We start from the raw sequence: 20,952 nt of genomic DNA on the forward strand, positions 1-20,952 counted from the left end.
TAAGAGGCTTTGTAATTGTGTTCAGTTCTGCCCTGCTGGAAAACGAGGATCATAAGCTCAATGTATTACACTTAAACTGGGGCTAGACTCCGTATATAGTGGTAATAAGAATCACAGACCTAGGTTTTAGAGGCAGCTAGTGGGGCTCAACACTTTGCTCAGTGGAAAAGGAGATGCCAAGCTACCTTAGTTCCCTTGAGAGTCACGGCCATGAAGTTTCCAGAAGTCCCCAGTTATGGGGAATCACCTATCTCAGATGGTGTGAAAAGGCTCAGTTCTGAGAAGTCAAGTCTTACGCTGTCTCTAAAAATCAGGTTCATGTAGTGATCTTGGGATAAGAATCTAACAAAATACACATACAAAATCTAGAGGCATTTTGTGGACATTAAAATTGTTATTTTATTAGTCACTTGCTCTAAGTTTGGTTGGGTTTTTTTTTTATTCGTCACTAGCTTTAATATTCTTTCTGCCACTGAAGCTTTACCAGTCATTAAGGTATTTAGTTTTGTTTTGCTTTGCCTCACTTTCATTTCAAGCTTTCATTTTCTGGCTCTCTGCACATGAATTATGCTGCGGAGTTTCCCAACAGTTGGCCATAATACCTACCAAAAAGTCTTGAACACATTTCCATGAACATCTTCACTGTGTATCAAGTTCTTTTCAACAAAACCTAAAAAAGACCTGACCTTCTACTAGCTTTTGTCTTTTTTTACTGCACTGAGGACAGTGGACTGGGTGGATAAGTCAGTAGTAGATAAGTCAGTGAGTAGATAAGTCACTCCGCTGGGTTTCACTTTAAAGGAGTACTTTCACTTTATGCTGTAGGCTGGCAAACACTTTTTCAAGCTACTACGCCAGTTTGAGCAATCCCAACATCTCATGCTGCCTGCTCAGTTGTGCCGCTACAATTTTCCATGGGCTGCCCGATAAATCCCGCAGGGATCAATCTGGGATAATAATAACCTGACCAAACATGACTCCCTTTTTTCTTAAAGCTCTTTTAACCCTTGTTGAATCTACTTAGCTCAGTGCTACCACTGAAAAATTGTACACCAGATTGCACCAAAGCAAAAGGGAATAAATTTGAAAGTTGGTTTCAAATTACTTTTGTGAGTCAACCAGCTGCATCGTTGTATGGAAATTCAGTGCAAAGTCTAATGTACTCTTTTATCATCAAGCTCAGATCAGAGAATGTGTAGCCCCACAAACACTCACTCTGTAGTTGTAGCCATGTTCCAGGAACTAAACAACCTATTTTTACGTGTCAGATCAAAAACTCACAAAACCTTCAGCAAAATTGGTCCCACCATGGATTCAAAAGACCAGTGAGGGATGCTGAAGTCCTTCTGCAGTCCCTGGGTAGAGCAAAGCATTTTGTACGGACAACATGACACCACAAACACCGACCAGGGGGTTGGATGGAACGAACCAATGGGAAACACAAAGCACATGGCTGCGCCAGAACGTCTCTCCTCTGTGCAGCCCATGGGCTGCAAAATGAGTCCCTTCTGTCAGCCTGGCTTTCAAAGTCGCCTTCTGTGGCTTAGCACTGTGGGGAGGAGCGTGGTATTCACTAAAGCCATCCTTAGCTGGTTTGTCACCCTAAGTGCCCTCTCTGGTCTTCGGTAGGAACATTCAGAGAAATTTTGAAGAAGACTTTTCAGATCTGCCAATGGCACTTAGGATATGATTCATCGCGTCTCACTATAGCAGTCCACAAAATGCAGGGTTGGGATTCAGTTGCCTGTTGATACTAGATACCTAGTGCCATGTGGGTTATTCTGTGTCACCCAAGACCTCTATACAGGGCTGGCAGACGTGACACTGAACATACAGGAGACATGCACGTTCTGCAATGGCAGCCAGCATTGCTCTTGTCACCTTTGTTAAGACAACTATATGTCACTCAAGAAGTCTGCATCTGATGGGTCTGGGTACTCATCATGGTTAGAAGAGGTCTAACCATCAGCATTAAGTGCAGGATGTCATTCACCCAAACAAATGCAGGTATCTTCTTCAGGAGATTAATTGCACCCTATGTTCAACTGACTGGTGCCTCTTATCCTACTGATGACATAGGTGACCTGAGTTCTCAGGACCCACACTGTAGATCCACATATAGTCAAATGAACCCCATGCCCAGGAGTCTTCAGGATGTGGTAGCTGCTTAGGCAGGGTTGGCTGGACTGCAACTGTACCAGGATAATTTCTTTAACGAAGAAGAATTTGTTGGCTCGATCCTTTGAACCTTTCAGGTCACAGACTATCGCCAGCTATGAAGGCAATAAAAATGAATGTTTCTTGCAATGGTCTTCAAAGCACTTGACAAAGGTCACTAGAAAGACAGTGTTTTGTTCTAAAATAGTTGATTGGACTGGTTTGCAAGTTACTGGGCCCAGTGTAGGACACTCTGAGGCCTTTGCTTCTTGGATGTCAGTGAAGAGGCTCATCTTGGCCCTTTATGACTGTTGGTGGCTGTAACCTGACTGCTGCCAGCCTGATCCTCCCAAAAAACCCCTATGATGTGGACCACAGGAGGTCAGGGGTCCTTCTCACAACCTTGTCTGTGAGCTTCAACAAAGCCTGCAGAGAAAGACAGCCTGTGGTGAAGGACCTACTTCTGACTCATGCCAGTCAAACTCTGGCAGTGGTGCTCTCTGTGGTTTTCACCTTTTCACATCTCCTTATACACTCATTTTCTCATTTGTATCATGTAAAACACTACAAGATCTCTCTTTCCATCACAATTACCTGGAGTTGCCCTCCCACCACTAGCTCTTAAGTGAAAAGTTTCCAGCCACTCACCTTTCTGTTGCCCAACACTTCCTTCAAGCTAGTTGGACATTTCTGTATAAACCAGACTGCAAGTCCCAGCCCAGAACAAGTTGACTATTATTACACAGCCTGCATCATTCATCTGCTTGGCTCATTCAAGACAAATCAAATAACTGGGTACTGCCTCATGCTGCCTGCAACTTAAATTAGAAAGAAAAGACCACAAGAACAACTGCAGTGGCAGGAGAAGTGACTATAAATAAGGAAAGGAAAATGTTTCTCTTAGAAACCTTTGTTCCACAGAGGGAAATTGTAAAAGTAGTCCAGGATATTTTTGTTGCTGCTTTTTAATTTGAAATTTCATCTCTGGAAGGATTTACAGGCGTAGAGTGTTGTGCAATGTTTTTGCTGCAGTATGGTGATTGCTAAGATTAGCACAGTAACAGATCTTTTCAGAGTAAATTGCATATAATTAATAGGAAGCAGGAGGAAAAAGGAATAATTGTACTTTAATCTAAATGCAAGTTCAGTTCTCCCAGAAGGTGGAACCGGCACTAAGGTCACGCTAAAGAGGGGCCCTTTCCGTTCCTTTCAGCTGGGTAATGAACAATGATCATGTGCCCATATTGCAAATTCTCATTTCCAATTTGAGATGAGTTTTACCGAAGTACAGCGATGTTCAGAGCTGGAACTTGTTTCAGGTCCTTCCTAGCAACGTTGGAGATTATTGCTTTGAGCTTCTGGCTTGCCTCCCATCCAATGTCAAAACACGTTACAGATAAAAATAATGTTTCCTTGTGAAGAAGCTATATAAAACCTATGCAACACAACTTACATTTTGGCCTTTAAGGCAGGACTTCACTAGTAATCTAAATACAGCTTCGGTTCACCGTTTCTAAAGTGAGGCCTCAATGTCCTGTGGAAGGAAAGACCAATTCCTCTCCAGGTGGACACACAGAGATTAAGCACCAGGACAAAAGCTCCTACACTCCAGACTGGGTTTCTATGTGTTACGAACCCTGTGACACCTCCCAACAGAGGATCCCACATCTCATTCCATCATAAGTAATTATAGCCTTCTCCGCAAACCCTTTTGGAGCTCATGGTCCATAGGGGACCTATGCTGAAGCCACATGGCACGTTGCATGATGAGCTCCCGTCTTCCACTGAAGCAACCAAATTTCCCAGTGTGTCACTTTGTGCAGCAACAAGGAGGGACAAGTCCACACACCTGCTTCACTCAAAGCGTTTCTCAGCTCTTCACTTCCCCACATAGACATTCCTCCCCGAAGAGGTAAGAGCATCACAATATTGCCAGATGCACAGCTCAATAAAAGTACTGAAATAAAACATTGCAGCCAAGGTTTCACTTAGCTGCTGTTATTAATCATTAGCAATAGCTATTGCTAATTAATGTCATTACACATCATGACTATTAATCATAATTTGCTGATGCAAGACATATTGTCTCTCGCAGATAAGAAAGAGGCAAAAAGCAAGCAAGCAATAACCCAACTTGAAAATTATGATGGGCAGCATCTGCAAAGTCACATTGCAAACTTCATGCTAAAAGTAAGCCAGCGTCCCTGCCTCGGTGGCTGCATCTCAACTCTATGGAAGCAATGCCACTTGTCACAAAACCACACACCACCAAACTGGCCATACATACAGCTTTAAAATATTATTCATCTTTTTATGATACAAGCTCTTAACCATGTGGGAATGAGACTTCAGTTGAACTAATTATCTCTTCCATAGCGCTACACTGGTCCCCCCGCCCCCCCCCCCAGAACACCCCCATGCTGCTATCTTTACCTCAAGGTCTTTCAAAAAGAATTTGTACTATTCAGTACAAATACAAGCAGTTAGGCTGTATGCAAAAATCACAGAGAAGATGCCCATGACCTTTCTTAGATAGAAGACGCAATTAGCTGACCCTAAAGATCCTTTGGTCCATGAAGTCTACAAAATGCTAAGGTGCAGCAAATTATTTGACATCAGAAATGCTGGGTCATTAGGTATTTGTTTGTCATTAGGATTTAAACCCTCATTAATCACTTTGGTTTTTCCTCATAAGGAAGGAAAGGGAGATTTCCTTCATTTTATATTTTAATCTCAAGTGGAAATTTAAATGCAGGTGTCTGAAGGTGAACTGCAAGAGTGGAATAAATTCTGTAGCTCTCAAAATTGATTTGCCCCAGACCTGAATTTGTAATATGTCTCCTTCAGCAGGCAATCAGGAGCTGCAAGCACTCCAGTAGGCCTGGCCTTCCCCCTCCGGCACAGGAGAGAGCTCACATACAGCCTTCGGCTACCTGCCTTCATACTGAAGATCATGGACATTGCCTGCTCAGAAATGAAATCTCTAAGCAGGAAGTTCATTGGCAGTAGTTTAAACAGAAATTCACTGCGACGGCAATCTCCCAAAGGCACAGTGCAAAGACCAGGACATAGCTGCTGGCTTTGGGTCCGCAAAGTCGGGAGTAACGGGGTGCCAAGGACAGTCATGTGGAGGAGAAGGTGTCAGTCCTCTGAAACAAAAGTACTGCTGCCACACATTTGGATGGCCACATCTCCATCTGCTATGGGAGAAAGGGTTGTTGGTCACAGTGGTGAGCTCATTAAAATGAGATCAATAGAGATTTAATCTAATGCTGAGGATTATTCGAAGTGGAATGCTCAATTAAGTGTGGAGGAAAAAAAAAAAAAAAGTAACACCTCAAATGAATTGCCAGCTGATTCCCCTGCTTTATTTGGAATTTAGCCCAATATCGAGGAGGGCTGATAAGCTAAGGCAGAACTGTGAAAAATAGCTGATGCTGGGGGCAGTGGTCAGCAAACGCAAGTTAAATGTGCCACATCATTACTCAAAAATTTTGCAGCAAGCTCCGCGGGTGCGTAGGGTTTGGCTAGGATTATATATCTGCCAATTTCCACTTCTAGTCACACCAGTGGCTCTGAGAATATTTGAAAGTTGCTAAGGTGAGGATTTGCATAAATAGGATTTACCATGGCTCTTGGAAAATTGGAAGAGTTAAGTGCAACGAGTGCTACAAAACTTGCTTTTTCTTTGCAGTTCTTCCGTAGTCCTGGCCATTTCTCCCTCGCTCCTCCTCCACCCCCAAAACTGAAACCGCTGCTGCCTCCCCAGCTCTCTCACCTCTCCAAGCAGTGGCCACACACAGGGACAAAGAGGATTCTGTTTTGAATGAAACATTTTATTCTCGAGGCATGAAAACGCAGCACCAGGCAGTGAGCCAAGAAGCAAGAAAAGAGAAACATATTCATTAATTAAAACAAGCATTGCTTGCTTTGAACTAATAAAATCATGTTAAAAAAAAAAAAAAATTAGAGCGATGAGTTCTCAGCCTCTTGAAGAGAAGAACATGCTCCAGCCCAAGCAGAGGCAGCGGCACAGCAAGTGCCTGCATTGCTGCAGGAGAGGAGAGGCAGCACACGATGCATTCCCCAAACTTGCTAATCGGCAGGCGTAGGGCCCCGTGCCGCTTACAGAGAGAAGAATTAATCTTAACATGAACAGCTATGTGGCCTGTTGGCACAATATCACAGCATTATTTTTTTTTTTTTTTCCAGCAAGTAGCAGTTAATCTTTGCCCAGACATTTCAAGGCAGAGCTGTCTTATTTCTCCCATTATGGCAGGACACCTTCCCACAACATTCCCTAAAGTCAGAATTTTTTGGAGCCCAGCAGGATGAGGTCCAGCCAACCACGACCTCCCTCATGCATCTTCTTCTGCTCTTCCTCCGAGAGCCTCACCATCCTTGAGGCTTACGATTGCCTCTAAGAAATTCAGCAATTTGCCATCCTGAATATTTTGCCTGAGCTCTCACACTCTGCCCCCCTCTTCATGACCAGAGAGGTTAAAAACATCCCAAGGCTGCATGTTGTTAATGGCATATGAAGCAATGCTGCCTCTGAGGCTCTCCACGATGCTCTGCATCCTGGACTGAGAAAGGCCAAGCACAGAGTTATCTTCTGCTGCCTGTTACCATCTACCCGTGGCCTTGTTTCTTTGCTATTTATCACTAGTGATATCGTTATTTATCACTATTGTTGTAATCTCTAGTTATCTGTGGTCCAGGGTACGCAGCAGGAGTCTTCCTCCTGCCCCTGTGCCGTTCAACACACCCAAGAAGGGGGATGTTTTATACAGTGGTTCAGGGTGGGCTGTGGAGGGTGGGAAACCATGAGCCAAGGGAGTTAAATGACTGAGCGGCATCTATAGCTATAGATTTCTCAAAATAACTGACTTCTTGGTATGTTTTGTTGCAATTACCCACCAAGTGGGAACGGCGATTTTGTAGGGCCTCCAGCAGCAATCCTCTTGCTGTCGCTTCTTCTGCTTCTGCAAAGTTTTTCCAGGGCTTTTTGCAGAGTTTTTTGAACTCAGAGTGACGAGAGCCACACTGGAACAGTGGGGGTTGTATAATCCCATCTGGCCCCAAACTGGGGCAAATGCCTGTAGTATTTGCAGCCTCTCCTGACATTGCCCTCAGGAGCCTCCCAACTGATCCCACCGACATCAAACTGTGTTGTCCTGTGCTTTTGATGCAGAAGATCACTCTGATGGTCACCCCACATCCATGCCTCTGTAACAAACTGGCAGAACAGCACAAAAACAGAGCTGCTCTAGGATGAAACAGAGATTTGATGGAAATTTCCTTAAAAGTCTTCCCATATGTTTATATGGAGGAAGAGCATCCTGCAGGGCATACTGTGGGATGTGGGGTACAGCATCCGAGCTTGTCCCAGCACTGCCTATGTCTGTGGGACCTGCTGAGCCTCGAGGGGAGCCAGCAAGGACCGTGCATCTATCAGAAGAGCCTCCTGGCTCCCCAACGGAGACAAAACATCTCCCCACCAATGCATCTGGTGTCAGCACATTGTCAATAGCTTGTGAAGTCTGAGCTAAAAGCTCCAAACAAGAGTGCAATTTGAAATGCAAAAAACTCCTGCATCGTGGAGTCTAAGCTCCTTGACCCCACGACAAACACGCTCTGGATGCCACCAGGTGTGGTACTTTCTGTGGCATGAATAGATGTGCAAAGGGAGTTTGACAGGAGCTACCACGGGGTACAAAGCAGGAATGTCTGAGGGACTCGCTATTTTAGTGACGGCAAGTACAAAACCCAGAAGTGCTTTAACTTTGCACAAATACAGCAGTTAAATACAAAGCAAACAGCACTCACTGGAGAAAAGGGTAAACGATGAGGAGAAAAAAAAAAAACCCAAATGTGATTTATACATAGCATAGATCTGTATGCTTGGTGTTTTTACAGTCATAAATTCTACAAGACTTTCTATAATGTTCTGGCAATGTTTTGTCTCGGGGTTATTTTGAGGCTATTAGAAGAAACAGAACGTGCCCAACTTCAGTGAAATTTGAAGCGGAAGATGTAGAGTTGCTGGTGCAATTCCACCCCGACCGTGCCGTCACCTTGTGGCAGCCAAAGGGAAACGGCACCAGCCCAAACGCCTACATGCAGTCTGTCAAGTGCCAGGATCGATATCTTCATAAAGAAATACCGTTGTGACTGAATACTCCTGTCGAGCAGCAGCTAATGCTTCCGCTCGCTGTGTCCTTGCTATAGCCAGCATCAGGAGAAGCTTTAGAAGATGAAGATAAATGCCCAGGACAGACATTTTCAAGGAGAAGAGTAAAAAGCAGAATTCAGTCCGGAATTGGTGCTGTGTTGTCCCTAGTCCTGTAATTCTTTAAAAAAAAGCAACTTTTTGCAATTGTTTGCTGGCGCTCCATGAAAAGCAATGCCCCCTTCAATTCTTTCTTTCTGGACTTTTTATTGAAACCAGGCAGTCAAAAAAAAAAAATAAAAATGCGGCTCTATTGGAAACAGGACATGAGGACAGTTTTCGCCTGTGTGGCAGTTTTCTCTTTGCAATCTGCTCCCGGCGACAGCCTATTCTTCTCCAGGACTTGAACAATAAAGGTCTCAAAGAAAGGCGGGTCACACAGCTGGAGAAAGGATGCTCAAGGTCAGGGCTCCTTCCTTAACCTCCGGTAAGGTCAGTAAGATGAATCGTACCGGTCCCGCTTTCCTGGGTGAGGCTCACCACAGCCTGTGGGAGCTGCTTCGCCAAGCCCAGGAGGTGAAGGAAATGCAAGGTCTCCTGCAAGATGGGGTTCACGGCACTCTTAGACCTTTGGGGTTCAGCCCCTCGTGGTGCAGAGAGGCTGTCTCCATCAAGGTCCATGCCAGTCCTGGGCTGAGGGGCTCCCTCCAGTGCTCTAATCTAACTCCTCCACTTAAAAGGGTAATTTTGTCAGCTGCAGTCATTTTTAAGCCACAATTTTAGACTTCCTGGCTGTGGGTTTTTTTAATAACATTTTCTAAGCCCGCTCCATCCATTTAGGAAAATACACATGTACAGAAATACACAAATATATATATTGTGTGCAGCTCTGTACCACTTAATAACACCTTTTTTTTTCCCCCCTTTGGACTCCATGCCCCTCTGTAACACGGAAAACCCATTTGTCTGCCTCGCTGGAAACTGAATGGGTAAATACACTAAATACTTTGAAGCACGTTGGCCTGTTTTTTTTCTTAGTCGGGGCATCCACATATCTGCACCACAGTTAGACTCATGGAAACCAGTGAACCACGTAAACCGCAACACCGTGGGGAGATTGAACTGAGATAATGCTCAGTCCATACAAAACACGTGGTTATTCAAAACTCAGGATGGAGAAGAAAATGATGACAGAGCCAGGTAAAATTGGCACAATCCAGTGTATTTCTGTAGTTAAACTCCTATTTTCCCTGGCAAGACAAGACACAAATGGCAGGGACTATCTTTGCTCTCTCTGGTTTTATTCTCTCCCTGCCACTAGGTGCCAAAATGCCTTTTTTTGTTGGAAATTTTGTCTCGTCCATCCCAGAGGTGGTGCTTGGTGCTTTCCTGCTGCCTCCTCCAGCTGCCCTGGAGCCTTTCTGCCTCCATTTCACAGGCGCAGACATTTTGATAAAACAGTAGCGAGCAAAACCCTCAAACCAGCCACCACTGAGACATCCCCCTCTGCCGTGTAACTTGTACGCATGAAGTTTCCCTTCTGCAAACCTTGCCACCCAAGGCTGGTTCGCTCTAACCACAGCTTCCCATCCCGTGTGCTTTGCCTACGCTTTCAGCAGTGATGTGCACTCACAAAGCCAAGAGAGACGCTTTCCCTTGGACGTAAGTTTGAATTAATTAAAGAGGATCTCCTATTTTAATTCCAGCACAGGCCTTACTGTACAATTGACATGGTGGATCTCTGACTTGCAGATCTAATTTGCTCTGACCATTAAATCATAGAATGGTTTGGGTTGGAAGGGACCTTCAAAGATCACTGAGTCCAACCCCCCCTGCCATGGGCAGGGACATCTTTCACTAGACCAGGTAGCCCAAAGCCCTGTCCAACCTGACCTTGAACACATCCAATGTTCAAACACTTCCAGATCAAAACAGATTTCTCTTCCCTGTGAGAGATGTAAACACAGCCTGAAAACTAAGGGATCCAACTGTTCCTTGTGCTTCTCACTTCACCACCAGCAGCAAAACCCCTGAAATCGATACCCTGCAAACAGCCAGCCTGGCGGCCTGGCCGGCAGCTGAGAGCCTGGCGATATTTGAGGGTGAAACACACTTTTGCTCAGTAAAGCCACCAGACCTGCCACAAAACCAGCCACACTTAGCAAGAAGATGCACTTTTACGTAGCCACTGTTCTGTCTACACCACCACTTTAAGGCACCAATGGCAGAAACGTGATAGAGTAGAAAAGCTGTGAATTTACGACATTATGCTTTTCAGGACTAGCATTTCAGTCCCTGGAGTCTTACGTAGTGGGAGTTCGGCAAGAACCAAAGGCATTTTTCTTTGCAAAGAGAATTGTAAGGCATTTCTCTTTGCCCTCACATTTACAGTAGAGCTCTCACTTTCTTTTTCTTACCCTGTTCTTTGTTCCCCTCTTCTGCATGTCATAGAATCATAGAATGGTTTGGGTTGGAAGGGACCTCAAAGACCATCTAGTTCCAACCCCCCTGCCATGGGCAGGGACACCCTCCACTAGACCACGTTGCCCAAAGCCCCATCCAACCTGGCCTTGAACACTTCCAGGGAGGGGGCATCCACAGCTTCTCTGGGCAACCTGGTCCAGTGCCTCACCACTCCAACAGTAAAGAATTTCTTTCTAACATCTAATCTAAATCGACCCTCCTTCAGTTTAAACCCATTACCCCTTGTCCTGTCACTACACTCCCTGATAAACAGTCCCTCACCATCTTTCCCGTAGGCCCCTTCAGGTACTGGTAAGCTGCAATTAGATCTCCCCGGAGCCTTCTCTTCTCCAGGCTGAACAACCCCAACTCTCTCAGCCTGTCCTCATAGCAGAGGTGCTCCGGCCCTCTGGTCAGCTTCCTGGCCTCCTCTGGACTCACTCCAACAGCTCCATGTCTCTCCTGTACTGGGGCCCCCAGAGCTGGACGCAGTACTGCAGGTGGGGTCTCACAAGAGCACAGTAGAGGGGCAGGATCACCTCCCGCAACCTGCTGGTCACGCCTCTTTTGATGCAGCCCAGGACACGGTTGGCTTTCTGGGCTGCAAGTGCACACTGCCGGCTCCTGTGGAGCTTCTCATCAATCAATACCCCCAAGTCCTTCTCCTCGGGGCTGCTTTCAATCCATTCCCTACCCAGCCTATAGTCGTGCTTGGGATTGCCCCAACCCACATGCAGGACCTTGCACTTGGCCTTGTTGAACTTCATGTGGTTCGCACTGGCCCACCTCTCCAGCCTGTCAAGGTTCCTCTGGATGGCATCCCTTCCCTCCAGGGTGTCGACCACACCACACAGCTTGGTGTCGTCAGCAAACTTGCTGAGGGTGCACTCGATCCCACTGTCCATGTCGCCGACACAGATGTTGAACAGTGCCAGTCCCAGTACCGACCCCTGAGGAACACCACTTGTGACTGTTCTCCACTTGGACATTGAGCCGTTGACCACAACTCTTTGAGTGCGACCATCCAGCCAATTCCTTATCCACCGAGTGGTCCATCCATCGAATCCATGTGTCTCCAATTTAGAGACAAGGATGTGATGTGGGACAGTGTCAAATGCTTTGCACAAGTCCAGGTAGATGACGTCAGCTGCCCTTCCCTTACCCACCAACACTGTAACTGCATCACAGAAGTAAGTCCACCAAATTTGTCAGGCACGATTTGCCCGTAGTGAAGCCATGTTGGCTGTCACCAATCACCTCCTTATTTTCCATGTGCCTGAGCCTAGTCTCCAGGAGGGTCTGCTCCATAATCTTGCCGGGCACGTAGGTGAGACTGACCGGCCTGTAGTTCCCTGGGTCTTCCTTTTTACCCCTTTTAAAAATGGGGGTTATGTTCCCCCTCTTCCAGTCAGTGGGAACTTTGCCAGACTGCCAGGACTTCTCAAATGTGATGGCGAGTGGCCTGGCCACTTCATCCACCAGTTCCCTCAAGACCCGCGGATGCAACTCATCAGGTCCCATGGCCTTGTGCACCTTCAGGTTCCTTAGATATTCTCGAACCTGATCTTCTCCTGCCGTGGGCGGTTCTGCATTCTCCCAGTCTTTGCCTTCTGTGACATGGGCAGTGCGGCTCAAGCATTTGCCAGTGAAGACTGAGGCAAAGAAGTCATTGAGTAGCTCAGCCTTCATATCCTGGGTAACCAGGTCACCCGTTTCATTTCCCTTGTCCTCCGTTTATCGCTAACATACCCATACAAGCTTTTCTTGTTGTCCTTGACATCCCTGGCCAGATTAATTTCTGTCAGGCCTTTGGCCTTCCTAACCTGATCCCTGGCTGCTCGGACAGTTTCTCTGTATTTCTCCCAGGCTACCTGCCCTTGCTTCCACTCTCTGTAGGCTTCCTTTTTTTGTTTGACTTTGCCCAGGAGCTCCTTGTTCATCCACGGGGGCCTCTTGGTGTTTTTGCTTGACTTCCTCTTTGCTGGGATGCAACAACAAGGACTTCCTCTTTGTTGGGATGATGTTTATCTCCAGCCCTTGCAAGAAAAACTGCCCTCACGTTCGCACCAGGCAGCATCTGGCTGCAATGCCCAAACACTATCCATGGTGCAGCCTTGCTTGAAGGTTTCCCAAGCACATTTCCAGATCTAAGAGTTGTTATTGGTAAAATTGTCATTTAGAATTCAAGTGGCAAAAAGCATCTTTCCCCAAAGACAGTGTATTTAATGAATTTGGCTTTTAGCTTTTGAGTTGTTGGGTTTGTTGAGAATAAGGACACAGTGTTTTCACTTCCCTGTGCATATTCTTTTACAACCAGTTTGCACCTTTAAAACAACAACGTAGGAGGGTTTGTTTAGGAGTTGAGAGATACTTGGCTACTTCAATTCTGTCGTTTTGTAAGATCACGTGGTTCAGATGTGCATTGGGGCAGATTCTCCTGGATTCCTTTGGCATCGGCTTACTCCGAAATCTGGATGTTGATGACCTGCAGAGGATCATTTGGCTAAAGGAATGGCCCTACATTAGGCGTCACTTTAGGTGTGGGTGGCTATGCCACTATTTGTGGATAAAACTCTGGATGCTTTCAGCTTGCACTCAAAGCGAGTCATGCCAGAGAACAGAAAATGGTAGAAAAATTAAGGATTTTAAGACTTTAATATGAGAAGAATTTTCACCCCAGTCTCCATGTGTCCAAGCACGCAGGTATGCTTTTATGCTATTGCAGGCTAATGGAAAATCCCCCAGTGATAGTAGTAACAAAGACTCCTTCATGCTGGTACACCAAGAAATCTCAGTGCACTTGTCATTAAAAAGAGCATCTCTGGAGCATCATCCTGCAGTTCAGGCTGGGAGGGATATGGACGTGCCCATGTTTTTTGCCCGTGGCAAAGAGGTAGGTTGGGCTCCTCACCTGCAGCACTATTTGATGTAAATATCCATTTTGTAGCAGCAGAAGCCACCTACAAGTGCAGAACTGGCTCCAGCCCAGCTTGGGACTACTTCCTCTCCTCTTACACTTGTATACAGCTGGAGACCAAACTGTACGTATCCCATTCCCAGTGAATTTCTATCACCAGGTTTATTTTTCTTGCACTGTGTTTGCAACTGGGATGTTTTGGTTCTTTCCTAATTCAGAATATTTAACATATTTTTTACTCTGATGACAGAAAGGAGTAAGCTATTGCCGTTACGTCAAAATGCAAGTCAGCACCTGGTGATTTTGGCCCGTGTTAGTACGTACTTGGTACTTGACTGTGTGAAGAGTGGAAGAGAAATACTGAGTCACTGAGAAAAAAAAACCATCCTTGCCTGCATTGATGGCTTCCCCAATGCCTCTTTTTGATTGCGATAGCCCCGAAGCAGGTGGCAGCTGAGAAGGCAAGCACAGGGCTTCATTTCTTTTTACAAAACAGAATGTAAAATGTAGTCACTTACACTGGTTGGGGGCCGTCTGGTACTGTTAAATTTTTTAATAACCTTCTCGGCTGGAGCCAGCTTCCCCTTTGATGCGGTGCTGGTTTCATTAGTACTCATTCAAGGTGAATACCTGATTAGCTATGGGGAGCTGATGGGTTTTTTCTTTCCCCTTTTCTTTCGAGTTTTGTAATACTTACTACAGACAAAGAGCACCCGTGCCCTTCCTGTGTTAGAAATGTAACAAGCAGCGTTAGGCCAGACTAAATGAGTTTGCGTATGTTTGGCCATTCAAATGAGCTCGCCGAGCTTTTTGTGAAAGCTATTTCCATGTTGCACTTCGTGGTGTTTTCAATCTTTTGGGGCTCTTCCCTCTCTCAAATCCAGGGCAGCTGCAGAATGGCTTGTAACAATTATTTCACTACGCCTTACCGCAGTGGCTTTTCTGCGCGATGACCACGTGGGATTTGTGAGCACGTGAGGTCTTACTGCGGGTCTGATTTCTACACCTGTAGAAACAGAGCTATGCAGATGGATGAGTTTCAGCGAGATCAAGGCTCATTCTTCCAGTTTTCTGCTAAAATAGACCTATCGATTCACTTGGAAATGGTCCTTCTGAAATGCTAGATGGATCCTAAATGTCTTTTTATCCCTTCTTTCCCCAGGAAAGCACTGTAATAAGAGACAGATTATCCAGTATTATATGTGAGATCAAGGAAAGGGCTGCAATTTGGGGGAAAAAAAATAAGAAAACTTCGGTTACCTGAGAACTCCTAAGAAATAAATTCATCTGACCACTTGCAAAAACTTCACAGATCTCTCTCTTTGATTTCCTTCAAGATTTCGAAGACAGAAGATACCATAATAAGTACTCAGAAGGCTTTCCAGAGATGCTACAAGCTGTCGATTGAATTTCAGGCCAGTTTAGACATCACTCCTGCTCCCTTTCCAGAGCCCATCAATGTGTCGTTCTTGGATAAGTTCAATTATTGGTGCAAACTTTCTCCCACTTTGGAATAATAATATAATCATAACAGCAAGCACTTAAAAAGCCGCTCTCCGCAGGAGGTGCCAATGTGCTCTGTGAAAGATTGTTTTACAGTCAGGGTAATGGAGACATGGGTAGGTAGTGCCTTGCCTGTTGCCATTCAGCAGAGCTGAGATGAGGATGCGGGTCCCCTGAGGGGGATGTAGTGGCATAGCTAAAGTCAGCTTCTCATAACACCTCCAGCCTTTTCCACAATATTTTGCCATCTCACGGTATTGTTGATTTTGAACTTATTTTTTTCCCCACTCTCCTAGTCGTCTTCTCCTGTCTTTCTCCCCTGTCACTCATTCGACAAGTAGTTTCCTCAACTTATGTCCCCATGGAGAACAAGACATTTACTTCTGCTGCATGTCGTATGTTGGGGTAGATCTAAACATCTCCACCCAGTCCTCAGGTGTCTGGGGGACTTAGGCAGAATTGGCCATTTTTTCACTTCCTGCCAGGATGCTTCTGTGCTCTCCAGGCAGAACAGGAATGCAAGGACCACACAGATGCCAGGGCCGGTCAACATGTGGCCCCATCTGTCTAGAAAACAGCAACCAAGAAACAACAGGAACCAAAGCAACAGTCTCTCTGCCCAACACCCTCATTACTTCTTTTCTCTTTCCCAGTAGCATGACAGAACTCCAGGACCCCAAATTCCCATCTACTGGCTCCAACCTGGGCTTTTGATAGATCATGAGGCTCAATAGAAAAGCAGAGAGCCTTTGAATTACATTCCCCAAGCGTATCTTGCTGGAACCAGTCTCTCCCAGCACCCTACCAAGTCTGTTGCCTGTGAAAAACAATGCTGCGTCATTCCAGAAAGCTCCATGAGACATTGAATAGACTTTGTATAATAAAAGATCACCAGTTTGCTTACCAGCTTGTTGCAGATTCAGAGGTTTTTTAAAAGCAGGAACAACCACTGGCTCGTTTCCCGAGAGCACACAGCACAGTCTCCTTCCCTAGCCCTGTTTTCAGCCCTGGAATGTACTCTTCAATTCACCACACTGTGCAGAACGGTGCTGCATGTTAATCCGAAGCTATCAAGATGGAGAGTCCATCACTGGCCAGCTGTCATGTTCCCATGTGTCATGAAACTCTTCTCATTTCAATTTGTCCAGCTTTAACCTCCGAGCACTGGCTGCTGTCATGCCTTTCTGCTCAAGATTAAAGAGCCTCCAGTTACCTGGTGCTTCCCCCGCAAAGTACATAAGCACAAATACCAAGTCATCCCTTGCTCTTCTTTTGGATAAACTAAGCAGACGGAGCTCCTAAATCTGGCTGTGGGCCACAGGCTGTCTCTAGCTTCTCCCTCCCACCAACACCAGCTCAGCCCAGCCTTCAACGTTTTCTAAATCTGAACACACAACCTGGATGTAGCGTTTCACCCACCAAAGGCAAAAGCTCACCCCCGCGCTGCCCTCCGTCCTGCCCTGCCCTGGCAGGGTGGCTGCTCTCATGTCTAACTTTGCATCTGTCTGCTTTAAGGTAGATTTTATTTGTTCCAATCAGCTTATTAAGTCAATAATCTCATACTGTGTGATTCTGCCTTTTTAGTGGGATGTTAAAGAAAATCTACCAGATGTGAGTTACCCTAGGTTTGCTTTATTGCAGCGCTGGATGCACGGGGGAAACAGCTCCATCAAACGTGCATGCAGGTGATTATCAACACACAGGTTATATAGAATCAAAATATACATATTCATTATTTTTCCGAGAAAAGGCAGTCCTACGATAATCATTTCTTGGAATCCATTTCCATATTCTCCTCCCCGTCACGCATGCTCAGTGATTTGAGGCGGTGGTCCTCAGGGGTCTCTGGTGGTCGTCAGTGGTCTCGCACCCGTGTTCGCTGGATGACCCTCTTCTTGCAGGCATGCGCAGTATCCTCGCTGTGGATACACTTGTCCATAACAACTTACTTCATAAGATTAATATTCCCGGGCCTATTGTCCGGTTGGGTAGGGACTGTACAAGGAACGTAGCAGCATTGTACATTGCCATGGTCAGTTAGCTCCATTACCTATTACCTCGATTAGAAACCCCTTTCCCACGATTATAGGCTTTAAAACAGTTCTAGGCCTTAAGCAGCTTTCTAGTTAATGTCAGTTTTCTTATAGCTAAGCTTCTGTATTTTTTACAGGGATGGGTTTTTAATCAAAATTGTCCTCTCGCATCACTGTGAAATCAAGGTGGTTGGTCAGCTGGTAAAATCCTCTTATAGAAAGCCCAACTTTCACTCTTTCACATTCTGCTTCAGTTCTAGGAAATTATCCCTTCTGAATTACCCAATATATTCATTACTGCGTCGGTCCATCCTCTGCCACTATTGAAACGGAGTCCCAGCCATATGTTCCTAAGATACCGTCAGCTTCCAACGCACAGACCAATCTGTCAGAATGAAAACTGAAATACTGTTATCTCGTGTTGGGTGTAATATCTTCTGGGCTAGAAAATGATCACGCATCATTTGAGAAACTTCAAAGAGATTTATTTCTGGTTATATGAGACTTCCAGCATACATCTTTATGATTGAAATCTCCCATTACCCGGTATTTCTTTCCATATATTACAGATAAAAGCTCCAGGAGCAACTCATCTCTTAATGTGAGCCCGTGGTCTGTAATCCCCTTTACAGGCACACGCACGCTCACCCCTCGCTGCATCCCCTAACTTTGTTCGTTAGAGCTTTAATATCTCTATATTTAACAGCTAAACGAGTCACAGTCTCCTTCCCGTACTGTCCCACTCAGCCTTTTCTCTTGGGCACATACTACTGTTCATACACAGGTTGTAGTCAGCAGTTTTAATGCTCCAGTCATATGTCAGCCTCCTCTCAATCCATTTTGGCAATTATATCAAACTTCTTTTAATTCACAAGCATTCCTGTCATTGCCCACTTTCCTCAGAAATGTGAAAAATGAAGGAAAAATGTTCATATGGCCATTGAATGTCAAGCCTTGATAATGGAAATTAGACAATTTGCTTGGGCACGTGATCTGCCTCCATGGGTAAAACAAATTTGCCGGTCCCATTTTGGTAGGTGATTTTAGGCAAACAGCTGCCCCTGCCGTGCTACGCCAGGCAGCGTGAGGGAGGAACGCTACTAAGCATTGTCTGTCGGTCAGTCATCTGGGCAATAATAAATAAAAGTCGTGTAAGAAGTAGGATAGAGGTAGAGAGCTGCAGAAGACTCTACAACATCTGCAGAAGACGTTCAAAGTCAACCTTACAGCGTCCTGCTCGGAGGAAGGCCCTTTGCCTTTGTTTGGACCGAAGCAGGAAAGGATGTTTATAGGTTGTGTCTTTTAAAGTACACCATGACTGAGTCAGAGGGTGTGTTTACATTTGGTTGTTGGGTGCTTTTAATATCAGCACAGAGTCCAAAGAATAAATGACTATAACGGGAAAATAAGGTTATGTCACTTTTTACTGACGCGACAAATCTTAGCGCTGGAAAGCTAACGGCTAGCAGGGCAAGTCTGTCACTGTCGATCCACCCTGTGCAGTGCATCTGCGGTGGCATTTGCTCACAAAGCTGAGCACTGGCGGGTTCACGGGATTTAGAGATGGAAAGACATACACGGTGGTACAAAACACCACCTTACCCATGGCAGCTTTTTGGTCCAGGTCAGGGAGGAAGTGTAGCGGTAATTAGTCCATGAGTAGGAGCCGACCATTCCTGAAATAATCAAAACTTCCTCAAAGTCTCCAAAAACACTCTTCATACCCAGAGCAAGAAGAAAATGGGACCAATTCAAACCAGCACTGCACCATGTACTGGGATTCCTCTCCCTGGTGGGGAGCGGTTCCCCCTTGGCAGAGCAAAACATATTGGAGACCCTCAACCAGCTCAGGAAGAGTTAAAATCTCACTGCAATTATTTAGCCCAGACCTAAAGAAAATAAATTCTTTCATATCAAGCTGTGAAACTCAGCACAATCATACGCTGACAGGGACATGGAGCACTCTCCAACCATCACAATGCGGTGTTATTCTAGAGAAGACAGTTCCAGGATATTTTGGACTGTGGAGATCATTACTGACTAACTCCCCAAAGCAAACCTCAGTGCAAGCAGGAAGAATATCTCTGTTTTTCCCCAACCGGCTGCTAAAAGCTTGGGCTCAGCTCAAAAGAAACTGGTCTCAGCGAAAGATTTGCACATGCGTGAAACCCAAAGGAATGGGCAGCAGAGACGGGTTTGGAGGTGAGATCTTTAAACAAGCTGTCCCAGTGGTTTCGTTGGGAGGGGCTTGTGTTCTGATCAAAATTATTTCCTTCTGTTATGTTCGGTTTATTCTGTATTTTTATACACCACCGATACGGTGGAGTCCTGCCAAAATCGGACGTTAAAATGCCAAAAGGAGGAGAGGCTCTGCCGGAGCCTTTCTGAGTCAATAGGAGCCAGGAAGCAGGGAAGCCACAGGCACTTCTGTTCGTGCACAAGTTCCAGCCTCAAACTGCCGGCTCCGGAAGCTGGATTTTAGCTAATCATCTGAATTAAATCCATAATGGTCCGTCATGGCTTGTAAGCAGGTGCACTTCTACCAAGGATACTAATTGCCTTGGAACTAACGCAGAGAGAGCTGCAGCCCAAAAGCCCAAGAGAGACCAAATCCCTATGCAAGGCACTAACAGTATTAATTTCAAACAGAAGACCTTTTTTGTTTGTTTTTAACATGAATACTGTCCTTGGCATCCTATAAGACATGCTACATTCCTGTGGGGATAAAAGGAGGTTTGTTGCAGCTTTGACTAGTCTCTTGTCAGATGCACAACATCTAATTCACTACAGTATTTCTACTTGTCCCACTCTGGTTGGACGTACATATTCCCACCATTACACTACTACTTTTAGCTGGGAGGGTTCGTATCTTCTTTGGTTGCTTTATTTCCTGTAAAGCAAAGGAAAAAGGAACGGTCTTGGAGATTGATGCGTGGCTCAGCCCTGAGGTCGAGGCAACACATCTCAAGTGACCTTTCCACTTCTACAGAATGATTGTAGTGGGATTTGCCCACAAGTAGCACCCAGTCTCTCCCCCTGGGTTGTCATCCCAACCTGCAATGGCCAAGTTCAACTCATCTATAAGTGTCTACACTTTATGATTTGCCCTTTTAATCAGTGGAGAGAAGCAGGTTCATGAAGGATGAGGTTCATCTCATCTTAAGTTTGGTGTCTGAACCAGCTCGGGTGAACTGCCCCCAGGATGAGTCTTTGCCCCCATCAGTGAAAAGGGGACTCCAGATGCTTGGATGGGGCTGTTCTCATTGTAGGCGCCTACTTTTAGGTTAAGTCTGAGGACAAATGTAGAGACCTTCTGCCCTCCAACAATCCTTGCTGAGCTGGGAAAGAAAGAATCTCAGGCCCAGCATATAAAACATTTCCCTTCCCACAGCCTTTTCCTCTCTTGTCATTGAGAAGATGACATTTATATTCGCATAGCGTTTAGCATAAGGGACCCCCACTCTCATTTCATCCTTCGGCACTGCTGTAGTAAAAATAATAAACAGTTGAATGTGGCAGTGGGGTTTGGGAATGATGCCAGCTAACATTTAAAGGACGGGCCCAGTTATTTCTTGATGAATAACAGCATTTACAGAAGGCCTTTCACCCCGAGGTGCTTCACAAATTATAAACATACATCACCACATCGCAGAACGTGCGAAACAGCCAGCTTCAAAGTTTCAGCTGGGAAAATCCCACACACAGCC

At 45.5% G+C, this 20,952-nt stretch overlaps 1 long non-coding RNA gene across 1 annotated transcript in view; it reads right to left on the reverse strand.

Annotated features, from left to right (window-relative positions):
* The window catches only part of LOC142600292 (uncharacterized), a 429,271-nt gene that overhangs the window by 255,474 nt on the left and 152,845 nt on the right, over positions 1-20,952 (reverse strand). The gene's annotated exons all lie outside the window — the stretch shown is intronic.

The sequence above is a fragment of the Balearica regulorum genome, chromosome 2 (assembly GCF_011004875.1).
Source record: "Balearica regulorum gibbericeps isolate bBalReg1 chromosome 2, bBalReg1.pri, whole genome shotgun sequence".
Classification (NCBI taxonomy): domain Eukaryota; kingdom Metazoa; phylum Chordata; class Aves; order Gruiformes; family Gruidae; genus Balearica; species Balearica regulorum.